A 6,265-nucleotide genomic window follows, 5' to 3' on the forward strand; every position below is an offset into this window, starting at 1 on the left:
ACTTTGAAGATCTCCTCCAGTGCTAACAATCTGGGAGATATTTTTGACTGTAAGAGCGTTTCCAAGAGTACATATCACTATTGGTTGAAAAAATCTTACCTTGTTCTGAAGCACCTTTATAGTCATAGAAAAATAATTGATTTTCAGTTGAGGAAAAAGTGATGTGAAACCCTAGTTATGTGAATTCTGAATTACTGCCTTGTTTTGTGTCAACCTTTTTTAATTCAGACAACAAAAAATCGTCTTCAGCTGATCCAAAATTACTACTGCAGATGTATTTTCGGCCTTCGTAAATATGATCAGCCATAATGAATGAATGAATGAATAAAGATCGCTGGTTTATCGTGTCCTTACGATCTCTGATCAACCCTACCTTAAGGAGAGACTCATGTACAAGGGAGGTTCACATGAACGTTGTATACCTACGCCATTCCTATACTCTGGATTTTCCAAGATTCCGTTTTTCCGATTCGATTAGAAGAAGTTTCATTTACAACGTAGTTACAAAACACCTTTTTAAAACAACATGTTGCAGTTGCTGTTGCAATTCCAGGGTGAATGAGTTAAGTGAGTCATCAATAATTTTTTTATGTTTATGTTTGCATATGTATTGTGTATATATTTTCTCTTTTTTGCTGATTTTTTCAACAAAATATAAGTGTATTTTAGTTTATCGTATTTTTCTCAATAATTGTGCTTTTATTTTGTAATTACAAATTTTTGTTTTTATTTTAAAAAGGTTAAAAGTAGCTATTCTAAATTCAACACTTGGTATGTATTCTATTTTTCTTTAATAAAGGCAATGCATTATTATTATTATCATTGATTTGGGACACCCGATATACGTCAACCGGCTGGACAGAATTCTTCGTCAAAGAGACATTCAATACCTTTCTGATAATTCTTAAATTACAGACATTTCGCCAAAATTATATCACACTGCTCTCCTGCAACAAGTGCGAAAAACAAAGAGGTTAAAAAAAAATTCTAGTTTGCCCTATCCTTGAATAACTTGCAATGATATTTCTCTATCTGGTGTGATAGTCATGAATTATTACTGATAATTGGGAACAATTGTTAGACGATTTACTTTGAAACTTATTTTTTAGGTGACCTTATCTTCATCAGATAAGATGTACAAATAAGTGCGACGTTATCATTTGTTGGTTGGTTCCATATTCAGATATTACGTGAATCATTATCACGATATTTCGAAAGCTCACTCAATGTCTCTTTCACTGTACTAAGCTATTTTCAGCTTATACAGGGTCTAACATGAGAGACTGACCATAGCCTAGTTGTGAATATGCAAGTCATCCAGGCTTTTCAGGAAAGTAGCTTGTTTTGTGTCCTATGACTGTTAGTTTACAGGGTGTTTCATGCAAATTGGCCTAAATATCTGATCTCCATTATGTATCAACAGTCCGATTTTGTTCAAATTTTGTGGGTTTATTTACTTCATGCAGCCCTTCAAAACGATTAATGTAATTTCAATATTTTCATGGCAGTACTCAGATTATTGAGTGTTTTCATTTGAACTTCGAAATCTATATTTTTTACACATTGTAGGGAAATATCGTTATTGACATGAAAAAGTACATAATTCAGTCTACCGAATTCAATTTTTACTTTAAAAGGCACACTTTTTTCAAAGAAGTAGCTATGGCCAGTCACTCATGTTGCACCCTGTATAATTGGCTTTCATCACTCTACTTAGACCTTTTTCGTGCCTACTACAAAACAAGAAACATAAAAAAATCTTGAAACATCTTGACTAACAGTGAAAACACTTAAACGTATTTATAGGTCCAAAATCAATTTTCAAAATAATATAACATATTCGCATGATTTTCTTGAACATATTTTCCGCTATAAAAATTCACAAAACTGTAAATTAAAAATATTAAATGATAATCCTGTTGAAAATATAATTGTAACGAAATTTTAAAAATATTAAATTCAAAAAATTTTCAAACCCATAAGCCATGAATTAAGTCACATATAAGACTTCTTACGGAGTCAACAGCTAGCCGATTTCTTGGCTTTGTTATTGGTTAAGCTCCTCTTGAAAATTCACTCCGATAGCTCTCCATAAATACATTTGCATTAAGAAAAAAGGGAAAGTATACAACCAGACCTCGTACAAAACATAAAATGAGAATTATTCAAAAGACTTTTCACTTCAGGCTCAACATATACAAACAAAAAATGAAGACTAATCACTAGGGTATCCGACAGGCAAAAAAAATCCAGGACATACCATTTGAAAAAACAGGGTGGTATCGTGTTCCACAATTGTCGGGCCAGCCTGTAGAGTCAAAAATAATCTAAGATTATGAGCTGAGTACTGTCGATTTCATCAGCATTCGAGTCATTCTCTTAGCCCGAAATTTCCAAGAGTTATTGACAGATCGAGCAGTATTGACTCACCCTTTATGTTCTTTTTCGAGCTATTTCTATTGTTTGTTGAATCCGCTAATATAAATTTTTTGAATTTATTCAAAATTGCTATCAGCATATTATCTTTAGGTCCTAAAACTTTTTTTCGCATGCTTATGAAGTAAGCAACCACCCTTTTGAGTGAGTTTCAGATCTTTTCGGGTAGCAATCTCAAGGATGCTTTTAGCAGTTTCTCCAAATCTGGCGGTATGAGCGAGATATTTTATTCATTGTTCATTTTTGTTTAATACAATCGGCAAAATCAAATTGTAATTGAAAGCACATAAATAAATTTATTCCCTCTTAAGGGTGTACACTACCTTTTTCACTATGTTCTTCAGTGCAGATTCATTTTGATTCTGTGCGAAAGTGGATGGACCGATTCTTTCATTTTTTGGAAGAAACCTTGGTATAGCAGTTTAGAATAAATTCACTGATGTTTTTTCAAAAAAAATATATATATTTTTTTTATATCACTTTGAAATTTGAAAGGTTTATCAACCGTATATCAATTATTTTAATGACGAATTCCAACATTTTTGAAATTTTTACTTCTGTATGAAAAAATTCAAAAAATGCCATTTAGAGTTTTTTGAAAAATCACACGTTCTTGTGTATTTCCATTTGAGAATTCAGAATATCAATAAATGGAAATATTATTAAATAAAAAGGCGATAAATGACAATTGGATCATGGTGGTGTTTTAGAAAACTTTGTAGTTCCATGATAACTATAATTTTTATTGATGAAAAAATCTCTGACTTTATTCTAAACCTACGAAGGTTTTTCCCAAATATCGGAAAAATCGATCAAGCCATTTCCGCACAGAATCAAATGAATCAGCACTGGAGAACTTAGTGAGAAAAGTAGTCTACATCCACGTGACTGCTCTATCACATCATTCCTTTAAACAATAATCTACATATTAGAATGACAATATTTTTAATTTGTGAATGAATACAAATGTTGGTAACTTTTCGTTTTTCGCAAAAAAATTTATGATATGCTCAATGTGCAAAGCACAGTTATATTTTTAAAATATTCGTGAAAGTAAATCTACAAAAAATCATTACATAGAGGTAAAACTATAATTTTGTGAAAAAAATAATCCAGCGACGTACAGTGCTGCCCTATACTTATATGCTTCTTAAAGATAATCTATAATCCGAAGGTCGTTCGGATTATAGAATCATTTCTAGAGCGTGCAAACTGATTTTCATAAAAAAAATGCTGTACACAATATAAAAATATGTATTTCTGCCCATCAAAGACATGAATTAAATGATATGATCGCCTCTTTAGTAGACACTTTCTGAACAGGTTCATCTTCGTTGTCAGAGCTTTCATTTTCCTCAGTGACATCAGCAATTATATCTCCTCATCTTCCTAAAACTCTGTGTTTCAATTTCCTTCGTCATCACCTCGAGTCCATTTTTGATTTTCTAATTCATCTATTGAATCATGGTACGATTTACTTTGTTCACTAATTCCATAGAATCAAAACCTTGATCTGGTTCTTCTCATGATACTCTCAAAGGAATAAAATCTTCTGCATTTCGTTATTCCGTTCGGATTGCAGAGATCAGGCTGTTCGGATTAACATATCTTTTTACCAATTGGGTCGTTCGGATTATGGGGTACTTCGGATTATCCATGGTTCGGATTATCCATACATTATACTGACTTACTGTATTCTTAATCGAACGATAATAAAGAAACATTTAAAAAATGTCTAGCTTCGATGAAAAAGATTTTGTCGAATGAATCGCTAGCTCTCAGACTATTTGAACAAGCATCGAAAATATGTATCTGAAATACCCATCATGAGTACCAGTAAATATAATTCTAGAGAAATCGTCGTGAAACAATTGAAACCGAAATTTTCAATTAATCATATCACACTAGCAATGTATTTCTTTTCTTTGGATTTATTTGTACCTGAGATGTATAGGCTTTTGCCTCCTCTCTTATTTTCAATAAATAATAATAATATCGTGTTGGCAATTGGGCAATTTTGTTCGTCATCACCTCGTGTCCATTTTTGATTTTCTGTTTCATGTATTGAGTCATAGTACGATTCACTTTGTTTTCTAATTCCACTGAATCAAAACCTTGATCTGGTTCTTCTCCTGATACTCTCAAAAGAAACATATCTTCTGCATTTCATTATTCCGTTCGGATTGCTGAGATCAGGCTGTTCGGATTATACATATCTTTTTACCAATTGGGCCGTTCGGATTATGGGGTACTTCGGATTATCCATGGTTCGGATTATTCATACATTACTGACTTCCTGTATTCTTAATCGAACGATAATAAAGAAACATTTAAAAAATGTCTAGCTTCGATGAAAAAGATTTTGTCGAATGAATCGCTAGCTCTTAGACTATTTGAACAAGCATCGAAAATATGTATCTGAAATACCCATCATGAGAACCAGTAAAAAGAATTCTAGAGAAATCGTCGTAAAACAATTGAAACAAAAAATTTTCAATTAATCATTACACTAGCAATGTATTTCTTTGGATTTATTTGTACCTGAGATGTATAGGCTTTTGCCTCCTCTCTTATATTCAATAAATAATAATAATAATAATATCATGAAGGCAATTGGAAAATTTTCTTCGTCATCACCTCGTGTCCATTTTTGGTTTTCCGTTTCATCTATTGAATCATAGTACTATTTACTTTGTTCACTAATTCCATTGAATCAAAACCTTGATCTGGTTCTTCTCCTGATACTCTCAAAGGAATAAAATCTTCTGCATTTCATTATTCCGTTCGGATTGCTGAGATCAGGCTGTTCGGATTATACATATCTTTTTACCAATTGGGTCGTTCGGATTATGGGGTACTTCGGATTATCCATGGTTCGGATTATCCATACATTACTGACTTATTGTATTCTTAATCGAACGATAATAAAGAAACATTTAAAAAATGTCTAGCTTCGATGAAAAAGATTTTGTCGAATGAATCGCTAGCTCTTAGACTATTTGAACAAGCATCGAAAATATGTATCTGAAATACCCATCATGAGTACCAGTAAATATAATTCTAGAGAAATCGTCGTGAAACAATTGAAACCGAAATTTTCAATTAATCATATCACACTAGCAATGTATTTCTTTTCTTTGGATTTATTTGTACCTGAGATGTATAGGCTTTTGCCTCCTCTCTTATTTTCAATAAATAATAATAATATCATGTTGGCAATTGGGCAATTTTGTTCGTCATCACCTCGTGTCCATTTTTGATTTTCTGTTTCATGTATTGAGTCATAGTACGATTCACTTTGTTTTCTAATTCCACTGAATCAAAACCTTGATCTGGTTCTTCTCCTGATACTCTCAAAGGAATAAAATCTTCTGCATTTCATTATTCCGTTCGGATTGCTGAGATCAGGCTGTTCGGATTATACATATCTTTTTACCAATTGGGTCGTTCGGATTATGGGGTACTTCGGATTATCCATGGTTCGGATTATCCATACATTACTGACTTACTGTATTCTCAATCGAACGATAATAAAGAAACATTTAAAAAATGTCTAGCTTCGATGAAAAAGATTTTGTCGAATGAATCGCTAGCTCTTAGACTATTTGAACAAGCATCGAAAATATGTATCTGAAATACCCACCATGAGTACCAGTAAATATAATTCTAGAGAAATCGTCGTGAAACAATTGAAACCAAAATTTTCAATTAATCATATCACACTAGCAATGTATTTTTTTTTTTTGGATTTATTTGTACCTGAGATGTATAGGCTTTTGCCTCCTCTCGTATTTTCAATAAATAATAATAATAATATCATATTGACAAT

The sequence above is a fragment of the Harmonia axyridis genome, chromosome 1 (genome assembly GCF_914767665.1).
Source record: "Harmonia axyridis chromosome 1, icHarAxyr1.1, whole genome shotgun sequence".
Lineage (NCBI taxonomy): Eukaryota > Metazoa > Arthropoda > Insecta > Coleoptera > Coccinellidae > Harmonia > Harmonia axyridis.